Genomic DNA, 24007 nt, shown 5'->3' on the forward strand with positions numbered 1-24007 from the left:
AAGTGTTGAATAGAAACAGCATCGTAGTGCTGATCATTATCTCTGAATGTACTGATTGATATAGACGAGGACTGGAGGCCCTTCATGCTGAAATCCCTGATATCAAATAACTTCGCAAATTCTCCAACATCCTCTTCTATACACAGCCTCTTGAAAAGGTTTTACATAATCAAGCATCATTCAAATTCATTACATAGGACTAAATGAAATAGATTTCATGTACAGCACTAGATTTTGTGTAAGATGTCACTGAGTGTCCTGAATGGCATCTGACAAATACAATGTATTATTGTTATTATTATTGTCAATATTCAGTATATCCCTTTTGTTGTCCAACCCCCTCCCGACTGCTTGCTATAAATGATATCTGATTGTGTATGCATGTATAGGCCAATGCTTGTCTTGGACTGAAATAGGTGCCGGTACTCATTTCGGGTGACGGTACCGTTTATATTTATGTGCAGTAGCTCTTAAAATTCTACAGGAAGTGCAGGAACTCAGGCAGCAGAAAATGTGAGGTGCTGGTACTCATTTCCGGTGAGGTCCTACAAAAGTCCAGTACAGTCATAGTCAAATACTGTAATAATTAAATACTGTAATAGTCAAGTACTGTAAAAAGATAAATAATAATGGTCAACATGTGGAGTCCGTATCCTTACCGATATCATGAACATTAAAGGTATGAGAACATTTCAAGATTTGAAAGATACATATACATTGCCAGGTAACTCTTTTTAATATATTTACAACTTAGGTCAGCTATGCTGGCCTGTGGAATCCCTTGGAAACACAACTACCGAACCCTTTAATGATGGGATTTATAAATAAATTATCTGGGCTCCCGAAAGGACTGAGGACTCTATAATATATAAACAACTTTTGGGAAGCTCATATTCTGAGCTAGCCATTAAAAAAGTATGGTCCACAGATCTAATTGAATCTGAACAACCCTTTAACTGGAACAGAATATGGAAAAATATGACCTTGCCATCCCATAATCCAAACCATCAGCTTATGCATGTTAAGTTTTTAACAACAAGGTAACATTTAACAATGAAATTTGCCCTAACTCCCAACTGTTCACTGTGTCCCCTAAATCAGGTAGGCACATTCCTTCATATGATGTGGGATTGCCCTACAGTTAAATCCTTCTGGGGAAAAGTTACAACATGTATTTTGAAGTGTCGGAACTTAAATATTCAATGCTTTGCATCTAATTTCTACAAGCATGTTAAATGTGCAACCAAAGGGGAAAAAAACTCTAGACCACCTTTACTCCACACAGAGACACTCTCCCTCACTCTCTATTTGGCAAATCTGACCATAATTCTATCCCCCTGATTCCTGCTTACAAACAAAAACGAAAGCATGAAGCAGCAGTGACTCGATCAATAAGAAAGTGGTCAGATGAAGCAGATGCTCGTCGGATGTGGCAGGGCTTGCAAACTATGACAGACTACAAGCACAGCCGATAGCTGCCCAGTGACACGAGCATACCAGATTAGCTAAATTACGTCTATGCTCGCTTCGAGGCAAGTAACACTGAAGCATGCATGAGAGCATCAGCTGTTCCAGACGACTGTGTGATCACGCTCTCCATAACCGATGTAAGTAAGATCTTTAAACAGGTCAACATTCACAAGGCTCTAGGGCCAGACGGATTACCAGGACGTGTACTTCGAGCATGCGCTGAACAACTGGCAAGTGTCTTCACTGACATTTTCAACCTGTCCCTAACGGAGTCTGTAATACCAACATGTTTCAAACAGACCACCATAGTCCCTGTGCCCAAGAACACTAAGGTAACCTGCCTAAATGACTACTGAGCCGTAGCACTCACGTCTGTAGCCATGAAAGGCTTTGAAAGGCTGGTCATGGCTCACATCAACACCATTATCCCAGAAATCCTAGACCGACTCCAATTTGCATACCGCCACAACAGATCCACAGATGATGCAATCTCTATTGCACTCAACACCTCTATTGCCCCTTCCCACCTGGACAAAAGGAACACCTATGTGAGAATGCTATTCATTGACTACAGCTCAGCGTTCAACACCATAGTGCCCTCAAAACTCATCACTAAGCTAAGGACCCTGGGACTAAACACCTCCCTCTGCAACTGGATCCTGGACTTCCTGGCGGGCCGACCCCAGAAACAAACGCCTCACAAGTCCTCAACTGGTGGCTTCATTAAATAGTACCCGCAAAACACCAGTCTCAACGTCAACAGTGAAGAGGCGACTCTGGGATGCTGGCCTTCTGATGCGGGCGGGAGGGTGGGGATTGAGGGGGGGAATGGGTTGGGGTTATCGTTGTATGCATTTCTTTAACTGTTTTTGTACCTGTAACCCCCGATCTGAAAAAAAAGACAAGTAGAGCCACCCAGGCCCACCCGCGCCTACACCCTGAGTGAAGGTAGTGAGGCCCGTGCCCAATCTCCACAGCGAGGGTGGTAGAGAGGGCAACACATTACCAACCGGGAGGCTGGTAGGCTGCAGCTTTGGTAAAGCCTCTTAGCCCAGGTCTGGGCCACCATGGCACGGCGGTGTGGCACAGGTACAGTACACGGGGCATTTACACACTGTCCACTGCTGTATTACAGTGGGGGTCCACGGTGAATGGCACACATACAATGCCAAGGTCAGGCAGGCACTGTGCCAGTGTCATCCAGCCTGGGTAAGTGTTAGTTTGGGTAAAGGGAGAGGGTAACTGACTACTTTCCAACTGGTGTGGAACAAAGCAAGGAGGAAGAGGGACACAGGTGGACAGTGTTGGTTTTTATAGCCTTGTTATTCACTACAGGACATCTGTGTCTGAATCATGCCGCCTGATTCCACCAGAAAGTATGCAGGAAGGAAAATTGACATTGTTATTGCACATAAGTCTTTACAGGGAAATATAACACGTCTCTGTGCTGACACTGATGACTCGCTCGGTTGTAATGTCACAACGGTCTTGTCAGACGCAGCTGTGATGCAAATTAGCTCAACCTCCAGGTAACGTAATGATAATGCTATTCCAATAACAACACACATCACATTGTTCCTGTGAAGAAAAATATCTTCCCTCCTTCATCTGTCCTTCTCTACACATTATTTCGTGGCCAACTTCTTGCGCTGTTTTATGACAACTGGTTTGCCTTCGATGGCAGAAGAAAAATTATTATAACTCATCGAAAAGCAACAGCTGGTAGGCTTCAGCCCTGCTGCTGGGCCGATACCGCTGGCCGAAGATACGGCTAAGGTTAATAGATAGCAGGATTTCATCCCAATGAAAGGTATATCATATTTACAGGTGACTGCTGCTATCAGGTCCAGCGCTTGACAATGGACTAAATGGTGGTGTCACTGCAGTGCGCTGACAGCCCTCCAAATATAGGGGAGGAAAGAGGGATGGAAAGGAGGAGAGAGATAGGGGTGAGGGAGTGGAGAAAGGTTGTAGCAGACACATCGGTGCCTGGGAAGACGGCGCTGCAGACACAGAACACATAAATAGCCGCTGTATAAGGGGTCCTGAGGGAGGGAGGGGCCTCAGACCAACGTCAACCAACCCCATTCCAGTAGCCCTGTCCTCTGCCTGCTCCTGTGTCCTCTCTCTCCAGGATAGAAAATTATCATTACAATAATTCAATTGAATTGACAGGCGACCACGGCCAGGCAAGTGCTGATATTCTGTCTGGCGTCTGTGGGATTAGAGCTGGCCCAGAGTCTTCGTGGGTAATTCTTGAAGACAAATAGAAAGGCTCCCCAGACACGGCCCCCTGCGAGGCGGCATGCAGCCGGCTCTAATTAGCAAGGGAGGTGTGAAGGAGAAATCATTACTTTATATCCACACACTGACTGCATGCCCTACATCCCCTCACAGGGGGGTTGAGGTGTGTGTGTGTGTGTGCGTGCGTGTGCGTGTGTGTGTGTTTGGAGGGTGGAAGGAAAGAGAGAGATATCACAAGTGTCAAGTAGATGAAAATGGAGGGATGACCATGAGAAGAGCAGGAAGAGAGGAAAGCGAGGGAGAACAGGTGGAGAGAGGATAGGAAGATGAAGAGACTGAGAAAGGGGAGATTAGTAAGAGGCATCCCACTCTGGAAAAGGGAGAGTGGAGACAGGTGGGAGGTTGGAGACAGGTGGGAGGGTGGACACAGGTGGGAGGGTGGAGACAGGTGGGAGGGTGGAGACAGGTGGGAGGGTGGAGACAGGTGGGAGGGTGGAGACAGGTGGGAGGGTGGACACAGGTGGGAGGTTGGAGACAGGTGGGAGGGTGGAGACAGGTGGGAGGGTGGAGACAGGTGGGAGGGTGGAGACAGGTGTGAGGGTGGAGACAGGTGGGAGGGTGGACACAGGTGGAAGGTTGGAGACAGGTGGGAGGGTGGAGACAGGTGGGAGGGTGGAGACAGGTGGGAGGGTGGAGACAGGTGGAAGGTTGGAGACAGGTGGGAGGGTGGAGACAGGTGGGAGGGTGGAGACAGGTGGTAGGGTGGAGACAGGTGGGAGGGTGGACACAGGTGGGAGGTTGGAGACAGGTGGGAGGGTGGACACAGGTGGGAGGGTGGACACAGGTGAGAGGGTGGAGACACAGGTGGGAGGGAGGAGACAGGTGGGAGGGAGGAGACAGGTGAGAGGGTGGAGACAGGTGAGAGGGTGGAGACAGGTGGGAGGGAGGAGACAGGTGAGAGCGTGGAGACAGGTGGGAGGGAGGAGACAGGTGGGAGGGAGGAGACAGGTGAGAGGGTGGAGACAGGTGGGAGGGAGGAGACAGGTGGAAGGGAGGAGACAGGTGAGAGGGTGGAGACAGGTGGGAGGGAGGAGACAGGTGAGAGGGTGGAGACAGGTGGGAGGGAGGAGACAAGTGGGAGGGAGGAGACAGGTGGGAGGGAGGAGACAGGTGGAAGGGAGGAGACAGGTGGGAGGGTGGAGACAGGTGGGAGGGAGGAGACAGGTGGGAGGGAGGAGACAGGTGGAAGGGGGGTACGTGCTGTGACCTTTGCACCCAGTAGAAAAGCCATCTGATTGTAATTGCGGTGGGATCGGACCCTGGTTGATGGCAGGGAAGCCTGTCAGACCACCAACACACCTCTGGTGCTGTGCAGTGGGGACCTGATAAGGCCCCCTCCCATGGTCCCCCTCCAACAGCTTGGGCCGACGATGTCAGGCAGTCATGATTCAAGAGCACCGGTGCCTTCCTCCAACCCCAGCATGCCTGGAGCACAAACCATCAGGTAAGACTCAAAACAGTCGCCCCCTGCCAGGATTAATGTGCCCCAGACTAGAGAAAAAGCTTGCTCTCTCATTCCGTTAAGCTCCCTCCTTTGTCTTACAAGCCGGGGCTCCACCATGTCCAGCGTGCCGCCACACCTCATCAGGGTTACATCCCTTTACCAGGAGGTTCAATTAGAGAAAGGAAGAACTACAAACGAGTGTATGTTGATCTAAGTAAAAGCGTCCTGTTCATGTACGGACACAAATCGCCACAGGCATACAGTGCATATTCTAACCAGTTATGGCTATCTAGTTTAGGGTAAACGCTACAAGTAAATGATGCATTCTTCCCTATCCGAACTCGGTACACCCCCGACTGCCATCGCTCCGAGAGCATCTTCAATATTTCAACATTGCTCAGTTTTGCATGAAGGCTTTTAAAACGTGTGATATTTATTTCATGGGGACAGAATGCGTTAAAAGCCAAGAAGATATAGCCCTGTTGCATTTCTCCCCCTTTCAGTGATGCACTTATACCGAGCAGCAGTTACAAACACAAGGCACTTTAGCTTTCTGCTCTCCAGTACAGTTAGCATACCTTTGACTGTAAGGGGATCTGAGGGACAAAGAGTGGAAAAGGAAGAAGCAAGATTTTTTTTTTTTGTATCTTTATAGGATGAGACAGCGAGACATCAGACACTTTCATTGTTGGTCAGTAAAAGGACACATGCTCACCTACACAGAGACATGTCTGTACAACTGACCTGGGTTTAAATAGTATTTGTGTTCTTTCAAATGCTGTAGCTACGCTTGTTTGAACAGGCCTGGCTCAATGGAACCAATGGAATAGTCCCTACAGTGCAAACCCTGCCCATCTGGTACTCCAGGCTCAATCAAACACTCAAGACAAATACTATTTGAACCCAGGTCTGCTGCACAACCATCATACAGTACCCTAAACCTGCAGTACAGGACAACCGGATGCAAATACTCTTACATTACTGGAAGAAGAACAAAATTGCTCTAAAAATACCCTTGAGTCTGACTTGAACCAGGCTGCAAAAAAGTAAGCCAGCCTGGGTGAAGCAATGCGTGTTGAGGGGTGAAGTAGGCGAGCTGGTGGCATGACGTATAATCTTTCCCCTAAAAAAAAGCGCAGTTTCAGCACGTATTCATAAAGGTTCTCTAAGTGGCTCCAGTGGGACTCCGGCGGGGCCCTCCCTACAGACTGAGACATTTCATAGGCCCACAGGCAGAGAGAGCTGAGAGCAGAGCGGGCAGAGAGAGAATGTCTTCATCATGAACGGAATAGGAATGACGCCCCACTGGGGTCTATTAGGGAGCATTTAAAAACAATGGCAGCCTTCACCGACTTCCATGCCGAGAAGCAAAGGCAAAGCACCTTAAAGTCCCTTTTTTATCACGGCAGTGGGCTTGAGGTCAGTGCAGTGACATGTTAAGGGCCTATGATATCCTCTAAGGTGTTTGGTGCAGCCGTTTGGTGTGGCCGAAGGGAGGGTAAACTGACCACACCTTTAGGGTAACCATATGACAAAACGATCTGAGTTTGTGAAAGTAATATGGCAGAAAAAGTACTTGGTCCTGATTGGCACTGACTTGGACAATTAGGTCGGTGAACAACAGCCGTACATTGGCCAGATGTTACAGTAGCCAGACGTTATACTGGCCAGACATTACGGCAGCCTGACGTTACGGTGGCCAGACGTTACGGTGGCCAGACGTTACGGGGGCCTGACGTTACGGCGGCCTGATGTTACGGGGGCCTGACGTTACGGGGGCCTGACGTTACGATGGCCTGACGTTACGGCGGCCTGACGTTACGGCGGCCTGACGTTACGGGGGCCTGACGTTACGGCGGCCTGACGTTACGGCGGCCTGACGTTACGGCGGCCAGACGTTACGGCGGCCAGACGTTACGGCGGCCTGACGTTACGGCGGCCTGACGTTACGGCGGCCTGACGTTACGGCGGCCTGACGTTACGGGGGCCTGACGTTACGGCGGCCTGACGTTACGGCGGCCTGACGTTACAGTGACCAGACATCACAGAGGTCAGTTCTCATTTAAACTGCACTTAGTACATGTACTTCCTGTATCCCTGATGAATCAGGTGTCATCCATTTTTAGCTCTCTGCTGACGGAATTCTCCGCTCGACGTGGCGCTCATTAAAATTGTATTGGAAAGGTGCCATTTTCACTTATTAGCTTAATTGTCTGGTTATGTAGATGTGACAGATGACATTGAAGGTGTCTGTGCCAAAGGACATGTACAATCGCTATAGTCAGGCCTGACGTTTGAAAGAAGCCCATCACTTGCTGGACATGATTCATACACCAAGCCCCTGAATTAGGCCACAGACAAATTAAATGAGCTTGCTCATAAATTATGGCAGTAGGGGGTGATACATCAGCGTCGTACTAGTCATCAATCACCCAGGGGTGGAACTATTCACGTCGCTCCGCGTACAGCAGCTACCTGACTAGCGAGCTGGTGTCGTTCATGTTCGGCTTCCTGCTCACCTCATTCAGTTTCTCCAAGCTGCGGGATGAGTGCTTCTGTAACAGTCTCGGTCGCAAACCTGAGTATTAGCTCAATAATAATAATCACAATAATACATTTAATTTATAACATGCTTTTCATTGAAAAACATTCTCATATTGCTAAAGCTCAGTGATAACTGTGTCAGGGCAAACTTCAGTCATGCTTCCTCACTGTGGCTGATGACAGACACTGTACATGAATGCAGCTCTCCCTTGATGATAGGCACATCAAACAAATTGGAGGACTGTGAGTCATCAATGGCAAGCCATCAAACGGTTCTAGTTGACAGGTGTGTTTGAGAACATGTTTTAATATGTCCTTGTGTGTGTGTGTGTGTGTGTGTGTGTGTGTGTGTGTGTGTGTGTGTGTGTGTGTGTGTGTGTGTGTGTGTGTGTGTGTGTGTGTGTGTGTGTGTGTGTGTGTGTGTGTGTGTGTGTGTGTGTGTGTGTGTAGATGTTTGTGAAACATTTATTTATTAAGCTGCATGTGTCTGTACAATTGTGTGTCAATTCTTACCATATGCATTTGTGTAAGTGTACATTTGTGTACAAGTTTGCTTAGGTGTTTATATTTGCAGGGCTGAATGAGGTCTGTATGAGGGCTGTATTAGGTCTGTATTAGGGCTGTATGAGGTATATATGAGGGCTGTATTAGGGCTGTATAAGGGCTGTATGAGGTATATATGAGGGCTGTATTAGGGCTGTATAAGGGCTGAATGAGGTCTGTATGAGGGCTGTATTAGGGCTGTATGAGGTCTGTATGAGGACTGTACGAGGTCTGTATGAGGGCTGTATAGGGGCTGTCTGAGGGCTGTATTAGGGATGTATGAGGTCTGTATTAGGGCTGTATGAGGTATATATGAGGGCTGTATTAGGGCTGTATAAGGGCTGTATGAGGGCTGTATGAGGGCTGTATGAGGGCTGTATGAGGGCTGTATAGAGTTGTATTAGGGCTGTTACAGTGGGTAATACACAGAGCCTTGGAAGTCATTTCCCCTCTCTCATCTGCCCGGCTCTCCATTCCTTCCTCAAGGTCTGTTTGATCGGTACATGACATGTGTGTGAGTCACAGCGAATCTTACCAACTCTCCCTGTAATGAGAAAGATTACACTTTCACTCAGTTCAACATCTTACAAATACTTTGCCAACACAAACCACCTGGTGTAAGAGATATTATGGAGAGGTTTTCTTCCCCCCTCTGAAAAAAAGCTAGGCCTAACCCTAGCTGTCAGAAATGTTGTGATTACCTCTCAACCACTGACGCAATTTAGTTTTGTTCTTGCTCAAGGTAAAGGGTTGCAAAAGCTCCCTTACTGACCAGCAGTACATGAGCAAAGTCTTTTCAAACATTACACTCATCCACCCCCATGATAAATAATAGTTGTATCTTTAATTTATTTTTGTTAATTGATGGATTTCGCAAGTGAATGTGATGATTTCAATGTTGTAGCTACTCAGACTTAGTCATGTATCTTGATTAAACTATTTGGACCTGGGTTCACATAACGTCTCTATTCAAAACCCATCAATAATCAGCTGTCTTATTCATCATATTGATTTGGATCATTAAAATGTGTCCATGGGGCAGTAAAGCCTTCGCAGACTATCTAACATACAGCAATCAAGTCCCACACTGACACGAACACATCAAGGAAACCCCCGCGAGTTGAAAAATAACATGCAATCAATCATGAAAATTTCCTTGACTCATCCGACGTCTGAAACAGATGCAAAAATGATGAAAGGAACACAAATTAGTATATTCTAGGAGGGCAATTCCATAAAAAGCAACAAGGCCCTACTAAAGTATTATATTGCCAATGATTGACATCCTCTTGAAATGCTTAGGTGCAGGTTAATTGTGTTAGAGGTGAGATCCTATTGCTGCTCTCCCAATCCTTTTAATATGGACCTCTTAACACGACTCAGGATATGACCCAGATGCAGACACAGGAGGTTCAATATTCATAGTAGTTTATTAAAACCACAGGGGGCAGGCAAAAGGCAGGTTGAGGACAGGCAGAGGTTTGTAAACCAGGTCCAAGTCTGATATGTACAGGACGGCAGGCAGGCTCAGGGTCAGGACAGGCAGAAGTTCATAAACCAGGTCAGAGTCAGATATGTACAGGACGGCAGGCAGGCTCAGGGTCAGGACAGGCAGAATAGGTCAGAACCGGAAGAACTGGAAAACAGGGCCTAGAGAGAACAGGAGTACGAGAAGAAACATGCTAGTACAGTCACGCCTGCTCCCGCTCTTCCCCCCTGGCTCCCCAGCATTGCGCACACCTGCCTTTCCCCGGTCAAGCGCATCAGCGATTATTGGACTCACCTGGACTCAATCACCTCTGTCATTACCTTCCCTATATCTGTCTGGTTCCCCGCTCTGTTCCCTGCTTCTACATTAATGTTCGTATGTCGTTGCTACCCGTGTGCTGACGCTGTTCCTGTCATGTTACCTGTCTGTTCCGCATTAAATGTTCAACTCCCCGTACCTGCTTCTCATCCCCAGCGAACCTTCTATTGTCGTCTGACGACATCAAACTTGTCGTTGTCGTTATAAAAAAGTATAAACGCAAAAATTTAGCCTGTAAATTCAGTAATTTGGGTGGTATTAAAAAATATTCAACTAATATGTAAAACTATGTAGAATTGTATGACATTTGTATAAAAGGCAATATTTCTTGGGCCTGGAAATACGATAATAGATGAATGCAATGCTTTTACTATAAAGGAGATCTTTCCACACCTACTGTTCTTGTCCACAGTGGTCTGCGGACCCACAACCTTCTGGCCCACAGCCCTCTGCTCTAAAAAATGTATGCGTTGCCATGTATGTCAGGACCCGGTGCTAGAAACAGTCACTAAATCGGCAGAACAGACAGAATCCCCCTCCTAGGAACGGCTCCTGACGTTCCTACCAGCCTTCTCAGGGTGGAGGGCCCTGAACTGACGAATGAGGTCAGGGTCCAGTATGTCCTTGGCAGGAACCCAGGAGCGCTCCTCGGGACCGTAGCCTTCCCAGTCCACCAGATACTGCCAGGACCGCTGCACCCGGCGGGAGTCCAGTATCCGGTGGACGGTATAAGCCGACTGGCCTCCGATGACACAGGGCGGAGGGGGAGGTCTGCCTGCCGGAATAAGGGGAGAAAAAACAACAGGTTTTAATAAAGAAATGTGAAATGTGGGATTGATTTTAAGGGATCTGGGTAAGTGCAGGCGAAAAGTAACGGGATTGACTCTCCTGGCAATCTTAAAGGGTCCGATGAATCTCTGGGACAGCTTGCGAGACTCCACCCGTAGCGGTAAGTTTTTTGTTGAGAGCCATACTCTCTGGCCGGGGTACAGGGTAGGACCGGGACGGCGACGTCTGTTGGCTTGTCGTTGGTACTGCTGAGAGGAACGCAGAAGATTAAGACGGGCCTTCTTCCACGTAAGCCGACAGCGTCTGATGAACCTCGAGGCTGAAGGCACTCTGACTTCTGCCTCCTGGTCCGGGAACAATAGAGGAGCATAGCCAAACTGACACTCGTGCGGGGATATACCAGTGGAGGAGGAGCACAAGGTGTTGTGCGCGTACTCAGCCCAAACAATGAAGGATGACCATGTGGATGGGTTGTTGGAAACCATACATCTGAGGGTGGTTTCCAGCTCCTGATTCATCCTCTCAGTTTGGCCGTTGGACTCCGGATGGTACCCTGAAGATAAACTGGCCGTGGCCCCTATGAGTTGGCAGAAGGCCTTCCAAAACCTTGAGGCGAACTGGGGACCTCTGTCGGAAACCATATCTTGCGGGATGCCAAAGCCTCGGAACACATGGTTAATCACCAACTCAGCTGTTTCCTTGGCAGAAGGTAATTTGGTCAAGGGAACAAACCTGGCCGCCTTAGAAAACCTGTCGATGATGACTAGGATCGTAGTATTACCATGGGACGGAGGAAGGCCAGTAATAAAGTCCAGCGAGATATGGGACCAGGGTCGGTGGGGAATAGATAAAGGGTGAAGGAGTCCTTGAGGGCGGAGGTGAGAAGATTTGCCCTGGCAGCACACGGAACAGGCCTTGACGAAAGTGGCAACGTCTTCTTTTATGGTGGGCCACCAGAACTTACGCTGGATGAACTCCAAGGTGCGACCTACGCCCGGGTGACAGGTGAGGCGAGAGGAGTGCCCCCACAGAAGGACTTGGGACCTTGCTGCCTTGGGAACAAACAACCGATTAGCAGGACCTCCTCCAGGGCCCGGTTCGATGGCTTGAGCTTGTTTCACGGTATCCTCCACTTGCCACGAGATCGGAGCCACGATCTTAGCGATCCCCCACATCGTAATTCCTCTCGGCCGGGGTAAGCCGGTGAGAGAAGAAGGCGCAAGGATGAAGCCTCTTGTCTTCACCCCTCTGAGACAGGACAGCTCCAACACCAACCTCTGATGCGTCTACCTCCACCACAAAAGGTTCATCCGCCGTCGGTAGTGTCAGGATGGGAGCAGAGAGGATGCGCTGCTTGAGTCCTTGGAAGGCCGTCTCAGCTTCTCTTCCCCACAGAAACCTTGTGTTGCCACCCTTGGTTAAAGCTGAGAGAGGGGCTGCCACCGAGCTGAAGTTCTTGATGAACTTGCGGTAGAAGTTAGTGAAGCCCAGGAAACGCTGAACTTCCTTAACGGACTTGGGGGTGGGCCAATCTGCTACCGCCCCTACCTTCTTGGGGTCCATCTGGACTCGACCGGGTTCCACTACAAATCCCAGGAACTGTACTCGAGAGGAATGGAATTCACACTTTTCCGGCTTAACGTACAAATGGCTGTCTAGGAGGCGTTTGAGCACTTGTCTGACATGCTTAGTGTGTTCTTGAAGGGAGCTCGAAAAGATGAGGATGTCATCCAAGTAAACAAACACGAAAATGTTAAGCATATCCCTAAGCACATCGTTTATGAGCGCTTGGAACACAGCCGGGGCGTTGGTCAGGCCGAAGGGCATCACCAAGTATTCGTAGTGACCAGTAGGCGTGTCACCAGGTTTGATCCGCACAAGATGGTATGCGTTCCGCAGGTCAAGCTTAGTGAAGACCACTGCTTCCTGGAGCAGCTCAAAGGCTGTGGCCATAAGGGGTAGCGGGTAGCGGTTACGGACGGTTATGGCATTAAGTCCCCGGTAGTCGATGCAAGGACGTAATCCCCCGTCTTTTTTGGCCACAAAGAAAAACCCTGCTCCCGCCGGCGAGGTGGATGGACGCATGAGGCCTGCTGCCAGAGCGTCCTTGATGTAGGTATCCATAGCAGCTCGTTCGGGAGGAGATAGGGAAAAGATCCGACCCCTGGGGGGGCAGGTGCCCGGAAACAGGTCGATGGGGCAATCGTAAGGTCTATGGGGTGGTAGTTTGGTGGCCCTCTGTTTGCTAAATACCGGTTTGAGGTCATGGTAACACTCGGGAACTCGGGACAGGTCGATGGATTCTAGAGACTCGGGAGGGGAACTCGGGGAACTTGGGAAGATACAAGTGGCTTGGCACGTAGGACCCCACTGCTTGATAGTGCCCACAGACCAGTCGATGTGAGGGTTATGGCTGTGAAGCCAGGGGTATCCAAGGACGAGAGGGAACTCGGAACACGAGGTCAGATGAAAGTTCATCACTTCCTGGTGTTGGGAAACTGAAAGACGCAAGGGGGTAGTGACACGAGTGACAAGTCCAGATCCCAAAGGGCTTCCATCCAACGTAGTAACCCTTATGGGGTCACTTAGAGGTTCAGAGGGAACGCCATTCTCCTTCGCCCAGACACCATCCATGAAGTTACCTGCGGCTCCAGAGTCTACCAAGGCTTGAAGGGGAAGCTCGTGGTTGTCCCAGGAAAGGGTAACTGGAATGAGCAGGCGGGAGTTGGATGGATGGGAGGAGGTTATGTTTCCCGTTACAGTCCTCCCAGGCCTGCACGGGAGAGTGCGTTTCCCTGGAGCCCGGGACACGTGGAGAGGAAATGGCCCGGTTTGCCGCAATATAGACAGCATCGCTCCCTCATCCGGCGGTCTCTCTCAGCCTGGGAGATGCGTCCAACCTGCATGGGTTCCGGTGGAGTCAGCGGGGATAAAGGTGGAGACTCGGAGCTGGGACCGATAGGAGCTAGGGTGAGAGATCTACGGTTGAGCTCTCTCTCTCTCAGACGCTGGTCTATGCGTGAAGCCAACTTGATCAGGGACTCGAGGTTGTCCGGTGGTTCCCGAGTGGCCAGTTCATCTTGGATGGTGTCGGAAAGACCCTTCAAAAAGCACACTGTGAGCGCCTCGTCATTCCAGCCACTCGCTGCTGCCACCGTGCGGAACTGGATGGCATAGTCCGTCACGCTGCGCCGACCTTGGCGGAGAGTCAGGAGCTGTTTGGCTGAGTCAGGACCGCTGGTAGGACCTTGAAACACTCGCTTGAATTCTTCAGCAAAGGTAGAGTAGCTGGCACAGCAGGGACTTTGGGCATCCCACACAGCAGTAGCCCAGGCTAGGGCTTTTTCCGACAGCAGGGTGATGATATATGCTATCTTGGACCGGTCGGTGGGAAATGACGAGGGTTGCAGCTCGAAGGAGAGAGAACATTGGGTAAAAAAACCCTTACAACCACTCGGATCACCTGAGAACCGTTGGGGAGGTGGCAGACGAGGTTCAGCCAGGGGGTTAACTGCCACGGGCACTTGAATCTGATGAACTGGAGCAGAAGCGGTTGCAGGAGAAAGTTGATCAGAAATCTGCTTTATGGAAGTCATCATCTCCGACAGAAGTTGAGAATGTCCAGCCATTAAGGCCTCTTGCTGAACCAGAGCAGCTTCGTGACGTTGGACAGTCCCCTCGTGGTGGGACAGCATGGGAAAAAAGTCCTGGGTACTGGCTGCCTCTGGGTTCATTTTAAAGGCTCAGTGTTTCTGTCAGGACCCGGTGCTAGAAACAGTCACTAAATCGGCAGAACCCAGAAGATGAGGCAGACACAGCAGTACTAGAGATGGTGGTTTAATAAAAAATAGATAACTTCCAAAATACAAAGAAAATCCACAAAGTGGTAAAAACAGCAAGGGAAAAAACAAACCTAAAAGACTAATACAAAATACAAAAGAACAAAACCAGAGAACCGCTGGAAAATCCAACAAGAGAAAAATATATGTTCACAACAAGGCTTGGGCTGGGGCTGGGTGCTAACATACAAACACTGAGCAAGGAACTAAGGAACACACAGGGATTAAATACTAACAAGGGAACGACATACAGGTGCAAACAATAATAGAGCAAGGGAAAAACAAAAGGTACAAAAAAGGTGCAATGGGGACATCTAGTGACAAAAAACCAGAACAGTCCTGGCCAAAACCTGACAATGTAATGCTTATGTAGCAACATTTATAGGACGAAGAACAGCTTATTGGACGAAGCACAGTTTCTAAAACTGCATATCAAGTCTCTGGTCTGTCCAAGAAGTGAGGGTAAACGGTTGGCATGTACTCTGCTATCCACTTATGTTTAAATAATCAATTTGGGTAGAGGGGAGGGTAACTTTTTTTTCAAGGGTTCATGGAGGGTTTAGGTCAAATATATTTTGCTGAAGGGAGAGCCATCAATTTCAGAGAGGTCCGGTTTTCTCAATAACGTTCACTCCTAAGAAAACCTTTTCAAAAGGTGTAATCTTGGGCTGGCTGTTTGAAATCCAAAGATAAGAGAATATGGCATGTAAAAGCAATGTGCTGAAAAGGTTTTCAAACTAAGTTTCATCAAGAACGAATCAGACATGTTTATTAGAGGTGGATGAGTGGATGCTGAAGAGCAACATTTCTCCAGAAGAGAAAATGTGTCCGCATTCACAGAGACATTTCAATGAGAAACAAAAGTTCTGATAAAAAATTGACTTAATGTCTTACCACACGTTTCAATGACCAATGCTTTATCGATCAATTCTAGACAATCCCCCAAAATAAAACCAAACTAAATCCAACTCTCTCTCAGCTTGGAAATTGGCATGAATCAGCCAACCACTCCAAACACTCTCCATGTTCTCTCAACATCACACTATTGGCTTGACCCAAAAAAGGACAAAATAAAAGACAAAATAAAATAAAGTGAGGCCTCTCCTCCATACTTCTCAGGTGAACAGCTGGGCTGTGGAATATTTGGCTGGGAGAGAAAAGAAGGCACAGCTGGCTTTCAAAAGGAAGCGCTCCCTGGGAGCCTGTGGGAGGTCACAGCCTGCTAGGCCGTGAAGTGCTGCTCGGCGGGAGCCGCGTGTAATGGCAGAAGGCCTGTGCCACTGTGTTCAGATGTTCCTGCGCTCTACTGGCTGTGGCTCTACCCACAGACACAGACAGCACACACAACACACACAGTAACACACACACACACACACACACACACACACACACACACACACACACACACACACACACACACACACACACACACACACACACACACACACACACACACAGTAACACACACCCAAATACAGTAACACACACGCACATACAGTAACACACGCACAGTAAAACACACACATGCACAGTAACACACACACACACACACCGTAACACACACACACACACACACAGTAACACACACACACACATACAAACACATACAGTAACACACACAAATACAGTAACACACACAAACAGTAACACACACACAAACAGTAACACACACACAGTAACACACACAAATACAGTAACACACACACAAATACAGTAACACACATGCAAATACAGTAACACACACGCACATACAGTAACACACACAGTAACACACAGTAACACGCACACGCACAGTAACACACACACAGTAAAACACACACGCACACATTAACACACACACACGCACACAGTAACACACAAACACACACACACAAATACAGTAACACACACAAATAGTAACACACACACACACACACAGTAACACACACACACACAGTAACACACACACACACACACAGAAACACACACACACACACATTAACACTCACACACATACAGTAACACATGAGAACAAACACACAAGACATATGCTTACTGTACGAGTGCAAACACACACGCGCACGCACACTCGCAAGCATACACACGCACACACGCCCGCATGCACGCGCACACACATGGATGCACGCGCACACACATGGATGCACGTGCGCACACATACGCACGCACACACAGAGTACACAAACCTCCCCACTCCTCTCCAAATTCTGTCTGAAGCCAGCACAGACGCACCACTGTCTCTCTCCCCTCCACTCCATGGCAACAGGCTCCACATGATCCACAGCGCTGTTAGAAGACAATGGTGGTGTGTTTAAATGAGCTTTCCAAGGTCTGGGGAGACTTAAGTGAATGCAGGCAGGTAGGTGCCCCTCAAACTGCAACAACAGACTTTTCTCTATTCTCCATCAGCCTCCATGCAATGCCCACGGCACACGTCAAGTAATGACAAACACAAAGAAGTAGGACATGAACACTCCGACCTTCAGTCAACACAATGCGACTTATTATGTGTATTGCACAGTTGGGCACAATTAAATAGCAGGGTTCTACACTAACAATCAATAGAACAGAATGTCCTCCTGTTAAGTCCTCTGCTATATGCATTTATCGACCAGGTGATCCCCCAGGTGCCTTACGCAGGTGTGGGTTGAGGGGCATTCGGGCCATAGGTACGCAGCACATCTAACAAGGAGGACGCAGTGGACATGCCCAGTGAATGGGTATGAATTGTAAGAAAAGTTTATTGTAAAGTTACATAGGGTAATAAATGCACTTGCTGCCTCACAGAGCTGTATGACCCAGGCACCAGAGGACCGGATCACTGGCGTCAAAACCCCAGCGTCAGCAGTCCTCTGACAGTGACGAATAGAAACAAAGACAGGTGTGAGTGGCAGTCAGCGGAGTGGGACTGCACCGTGGGACTGCACCGTGTGTCCACCAACGACACAAATCTGGTGACTGGAGCCCTCTGTGACAACCCCAATCAGTCGCTTAATATTCTCCCCAAGTTCTCTCCTCTATGTCCCACAGTGACTCAGATGTCAGTGGAGAGCAACCTTTCAGGAAATCAATTATTATTGGTCGCTTATAACAAAGTCCTGTCGTCATAAGGCAAGTTGACATTGCGATCCAAACAATCAAAAATCACAATTAAAAAAATTAAATATGTCACTTATTAGATCGTGAATTGGGACAGAGGACACATGGATTCTGAATATATCTTCTGGGACCAGGCATTTGCACAGTTTAGTTTCAAAAGTGTACTTTTTATTGTAATGTCCTCATTGACAGTTGCTTAGTGAGCTGCGAGATAAAAGTAGTAACTTTTGTTTTCAGTGTTAACGAGATATCAAAGTAATAACTGTTGTTTGTCGTGTTGAATCCTGAGTAAATATGACAATATAAGTATTATAATGTGTGTTGTTATTGTAACCCCAACATAAAGTTTTACCAGCGACTGGCCAAAGGCTATATTGTTGTGTACGGAGAAAATTAAATATTGATAAAGCTGCAGTTTTCACCCCCAGATTTCATTGTTAACAAATATGTTTTGTTTGCAAAACAATTTTGCCTTTAATAATTCATCCAAAGGGGGAGAGGCTATTATCATTCAGTGTCAGCATCCCACTGACTGTTGAAGTCAGAGATCATGTCCTTTTCACTGACAATACATGCAAACCCGGTGTCCTCTTCCATATATTATTGAAAGACATTCTGCAAGGTTGCTTTAGACATGGGCACGTGGACTGATTCATAACATGCACGGAACTGACCCGAAGTCTGTCTCTTTGTACAATCAAGAGACGTTACGTGACAAACACTAGAAAATATGTGTTTACATTCATATGCTGTTTGGGGATTTTAGCATACACTTTGCCTTTCACTGTTGCTAAATGAATGAGTAGTTATTCAATAGACATTCATTAACTGCCTGCCAGGACTAATCTTACTTTTAGATTAATAGTCTGGTACACAACATCACAATGTCAACAGTAGTGTCATTTTGATTTACCAGCATTTATATGAACGATAAAACCAAACTGATTGATAATTCAACCGGAACAAGCTGCATTTATTGGGTACGTGAATTTGAATACCACAAATCACACTAAAAAGATCACAATGTTCTGGAACGGGGGCTATAACATTATGTATTGGCTTCCTGTTCACCATAAATGTACCCAGGCTGCATACGTGACTCGGCTTGGGACCATGACTGTGACCCTGAAGACTGTCAATTATTCTTTATTTGTTATGGGGGGTTGAAACAAGAGTGCAAACAGGAGTCAGTTATGACCGGTTACCACATTAACCAGATGGAAAATCCAAAAACGTATTGACTATTCTGTCATCCGTTGGTAACATTCCATGAATGGGCCCTGGAGGAGGAATGGGAGGTGAAGGTAGAGGAGAACATTTGACTGCTGTTTGCTGATTTACTGGTAGGGAGAGCTGCTGTTAGCTGATTTACTGGTATGGAGAGCTTCTGTTTGCTGATTAACTGGTAGGGAGAGCTGCTTATCTCGCCGCTGCCACTATGCTTCACAGGTCAGCTGCTCTCACCGGATCCCATTACCATGTCGGTCCACCTTGTGGCATACTTTAGTGGGTGCACCGCCGCCACTGACATCGCCCATCGGAACGACTTTGCAGGCAGACACTTTTCTTTGGAACAGTGAAGGAAGAGTAGAGGAGGGGGACTGGAAACAACATACAGAACAAACTCAAAGGAAAATGAATCAGAGAGGGAAATACAGGAAGCACATGAAAGTTAAAATGTTTCTTTTTATCTTTGGTTATCTTCACGGTTTTCACATTTCCTAGAAGTGAAATTCCTCCAAAGAGAAAACGGAGCCTTATACTATTCCGACCTTCACAGCAGCATGACACACAATGACATGGTTTTGTAAGGGGGTCAAAGGTTATTTCAGCAGACATTACACAGCTCGACTCCGAGTACACCACAAAGCCCAGTCAGTCCTGTTGCTCCCTCTCTGGCCCAAATTCACCACAGCCTGAATCACACTTCAGGGACAACCAATGGACATCATGACATAAATGTGTTTTATAGCACAGCTGCTGGGGGCAGGCTGTTTTTTTATGCTTTCTGGCCCCAAAAACATGGCCACCTGCTCGGCATATAAACCTCCTCTGCCTGCCTGCCTGCCCGCCTGCCTTCATGGGCACGCTCCGCGACAAACAAAGACATACGAGGGCGGCGCAGACAGAAGCCCACTGAGACAAAATGGCCGCACGGCTGCATATGCTTCGATCCTGGGCCCCATTCAAGTGGATTCCAACAACTCCTTGGCTGCAGGGTGACTAAGAAGCCCCGGGGAACGGACTTGCTAGGTTCAGGGTCTCTCCCCCATCTGCTCCTTTCCCCCTCACTTCCTCCCATAATGGGCCTGCCCTGTACGTGTCACTTCTAGACATCTCTGTTTGCCTAACCTTCAGGGATGCACCAGCGATTACATCAACCCCCACGGGAGATACCATGCTGTGGAATGTGGAACTCACCTAGGTTGTGTGTGAATGAGAAGAAGTAGTTACTGAAATTTGGGAGCTCACCACTACATGCCCACTCCAGCACCTGCTCTTCTGGTGAATGGGTACTTGTGAGTGGAGCAGGGATGCGAAGGTCACGGCCAGGGTTTGGTAAGAGGGCTTACGAAAGAGTCCTCTCTCTCTCTCTCGACAGGGCTGCATTATTCTCTCCGCCAGTGAACAATATGGACATTTATGAAACATGACGAATTTGCCAAGGCTGTACAGTGTACATGAAATACCACTGAGGAAGCTGCCCCAGCGTGGAAGAGCTACCCCTAATACCAGCTGTCACCTTGTGCCAGTCCCTCTGCTCCCAAGAAGGACTGAGAGACAGAAAATATGTCTGCACACATTATGTTGTGATGGTGATAAACCTACACGGGCATGTGGGCATCTGGGTATGCAGGCATGTGCATGGGCACGTGTGGGCAGTGTGCCATGGCAGGTTGGTGCATGAGCAGGGCATCCAGGAGGGTGAGGGTACAGACGTAGAGATGACAGCATGTTGTCATACATTATCTCTGTGTCACAGGGATCGGTGCTGGCAGACTATGGCACCGTCACCTGTGTGCTGACTCGCTGTGTGCATATTTACTCAAGCTGAGGTGCTACCAGTGGGTTATAACTCAGACTCAGTCCTCCTGCCATTCCTCAGTGAGTGAGTCAGACAGACACTCAATAGCTTTGTGCATAGAGAAAGCCCCAGCCTCATTCAACAGTTTGTAAGCATACTACATGTCTAGGGTCTGAGCACTAGGTTTGACAATAGACATCTGGACATGAATAAAAAGGCTACAAAAAACAATTCTACCTCAAGACACTTCACGTTGATTACTATTCCCAGAAAACGAGAAAATAAAACTTTTTTTGTCCTTGGATAGTCACAACAATGTCCTAGAACAGGGTTTCCCAAACTCGGTCCTGGGGGCCCCCCCCCTGGGTGCACGTTTAGTTTTTCGTCCCTGCACTACACAGCTGATTCAAATAACTAACTCATCATCAAGCTTTGAATATATTAATCAGCTGTGTAGTGCAAGGACGAAAAACTAAACGTGCACCAAGGGGAGGCCCCAGGACCGAATTTGGGAAACCCTGTCCTAGAGAAAGAATTTAAGTGGTGAAGTATCTGCCCATTATATTCATGCTGGGCTAAAGTGGTGCAGTATCTGCCCATTATATTCATGCTGGGCTATTCATGCTGGGCTAAAGTGGTGCAGTATCTGCCCATTATATTCATGCTGGGCTAAAGTGGTGCAGTATCTGCCCATGAAGGCTAAAGTGGTGCAGTATCTGCCCATTATATTCATGCTGGGCTAAAGTGGTGCAGTATCTGCCCATGAAGGCTAAAGTGGTGCAGTATCTGCCCATTATATTCATGCTGGGCTAAAGTGGTGAAGTATCTGAAGTGCTGAAGGGCATCCACCTGGGTACACTTGCATTCTATGACTAGAGACATTCAACACCAAATAAATCAATGAAAGATAAAGTTAATCTAACAGTAGACATTCAGAAAATAAGCCTATTTTTCAGGTAATGCTTAAAAAATATATATGCAAATGACATTGCATCAATATCTTAATAAAACAATATTATTTTGAGTATTTGGTCATTTTTTTCTTTGCTTTAAGCTTTCATGATCTCTCTCATATTTTTATGAGCTTTTTCAGTCTCTCTATTCTCTGATAGTCATACCTTTTGGTCCATTTACTTAGCAGAGCTATGAAAGCCTCTTGACTGCAGTAGTCCGTCTCTTCTTCTTTATCTCTGCTGGCTATGCCAATGCAGGTCAGTCCTGGCTGCTAGGGGAAGTGGACAGAGGGGGAGATAAAAGCCTACTGTACTTTGCTTGCATGTTTGCTTTCTTGCACACATTGAACCTTTCAGTGCAAACTAAGTCCTGTTCTGTTTCAACTGGAGCATTATTAATGAATATGGGGTTTTGTGGCTCCAAAATGATAGCAGACCTGAATAGAATGCCTACTTAATTTTTTCAGGAATGTGTGCAAGTGTGTATGTGCATGCATGTGGGTGTGCATGTGTTTGTGCCTTCTCCGCTGGGACTACTTCAGCTAAGGGGCGAAAACAGAGTCAAACTTTGGGAAGGGCTTTAATGTACTTCGGAGTGAACCTGATCTTAAGAAAGCCTTTTTATGAAAACTGTTTTTATTCAGGCTTCCACTTCTAGAAGGGCACTTACTCAATTACCAAGCTTTCTCCCTCCCTCCATCCACCCCACCTTCCATATTCTTGGGCCTGCATCCCGGCTGCTTGTACATGCATCGCCACAGGCTAAGAGTATGGGCCGCTTAGTTGAGCAACGTTGGGCAAATCAGTGAGAATTCAGTGTGTTGTTGGGAGCTTTCTACATGGATATTCAAACATTTCAATCAGTAAGCATAACCAGATGCAACAAACTGAACACTGATATTTTGGGGACTACCCTATTCCAGCAATAATGTATGGACAAAATACACACTATACCAGGGAGTATTCAACTCTTACCCTACGAGGTCCAGAGCCTGCTGTTTTTCTGACCTAACTGATCATTAATTGCACACCTTGTGTCCCAGGTCTAAATCAGTCCCTGATTAGAGGGGAACATTGAAAAAATGCAGTGGAACTGGCTTCGAGGTCCAGAGTTGAGTTTGACGGTAATATACTATACAAGGCATACTATACTATACATACTATACTACACATACTATACTATAATATACACACTATACTATAAATACTATAATATACAGACTATATTATACATACTATACTATAATACTATACCATACATACAATACTATACATACGATGCTATAATACTATACACACTGTACTATACATACTAATAATACTATATATACTACACTATAATATAATATACTATACATACTATAAAAACCATACATACTATAATATACATACAATACTATACACGCTATACTATATTATACATAAAATACTATAAATACATCAACTATACATACTATACTAAAATATACTATACATACCATACATACTATAATATACAAACAATAGTATACGTACTATATACACTATACAAACATTTCTGAAGGAGTGCCACGCCTAGGTCTGGCAAGTGCATATTTTGTTTGAATTAACTATACACCACATAAAACAAACAAGGTACATTTTTACATTTTATATATATCACTCTTCCTTCCTTCCTTCGTCCCTCCCTGGCAACTGATACAGTAGTTTGGGGCCGATTCAGATGTAGGAATTTATCTCAGTATTTGATATTCAGACTTACCTTATTCAGTTGCGTAACGTGCTCTACAGGTGTGGCTACCTTGCACGTTTTGAATAAATGTAATTCAACCGCTGAAAACCCTCCCATTTGCTGGCCAACAGATTTTCTCATGGAGTTTTCATCCAATAGGGTTTTCAGTACATTTATCTTAAGCCATCCCTTTAAATACGCTGTACCTTTTAGTTAGAATTTTGTCGACAGACTCACTAGAATATATTGGGAGAATGGGTTCAGAATATCAGGGATCAATTAAAGAAAACTATCTAAATTGCCACATTCAGTTCTTCAACACATGGTAATTATAATAAGGGAGCTGTGAGTTTCTTGTTGTTTACGCCGGTAAGCAAGAACAATACCAACTGGTGAGAAAACATAAGGGAGTAACATATAAAGGGGAGGAAATTAAGTCCAGGTGTGAATCATAATGATTAACAGGTGCGCGTAATGATGAG

General features: G+C 46.9%; 1 long non-coding RNA gene across 1 annotated transcript; it reads right to left on the reverse strand.

Annotated features, from left to right (window-relative positions):
- Positions 1–9716: 9716 nt before the first annotated feature.
- On the reverse strand, positions 9717–22090 carry LOC139572520 (uncharacterized). Its single transcript, XR_011674444.1, has 3 exons — positions 21980–22090; positions 16924–17023; positions 9717–9955 (listed from the first exon to the last, which is right to left on the reverse strand). It is a non-coding gene; the product is annotated as an uncharacterized lncRNA (long non-coding RNA).
- Positions 22091–24007: the final 1917 nt, after the last annotated feature.

Source organism: Salvelinus alpinus, chromosome 4 (genome assembly GCF_045679555.1).
Source record: "Salvelinus alpinus chromosome 4, SLU_Salpinus.1, whole genome shotgun sequence".
Classification (NCBI taxonomy): domain Eukaryota; kingdom Metazoa; phylum Chordata; class Actinopteri; order Salmoniformes; family Salmonidae; genus Salvelinus; species Salvelinus alpinus.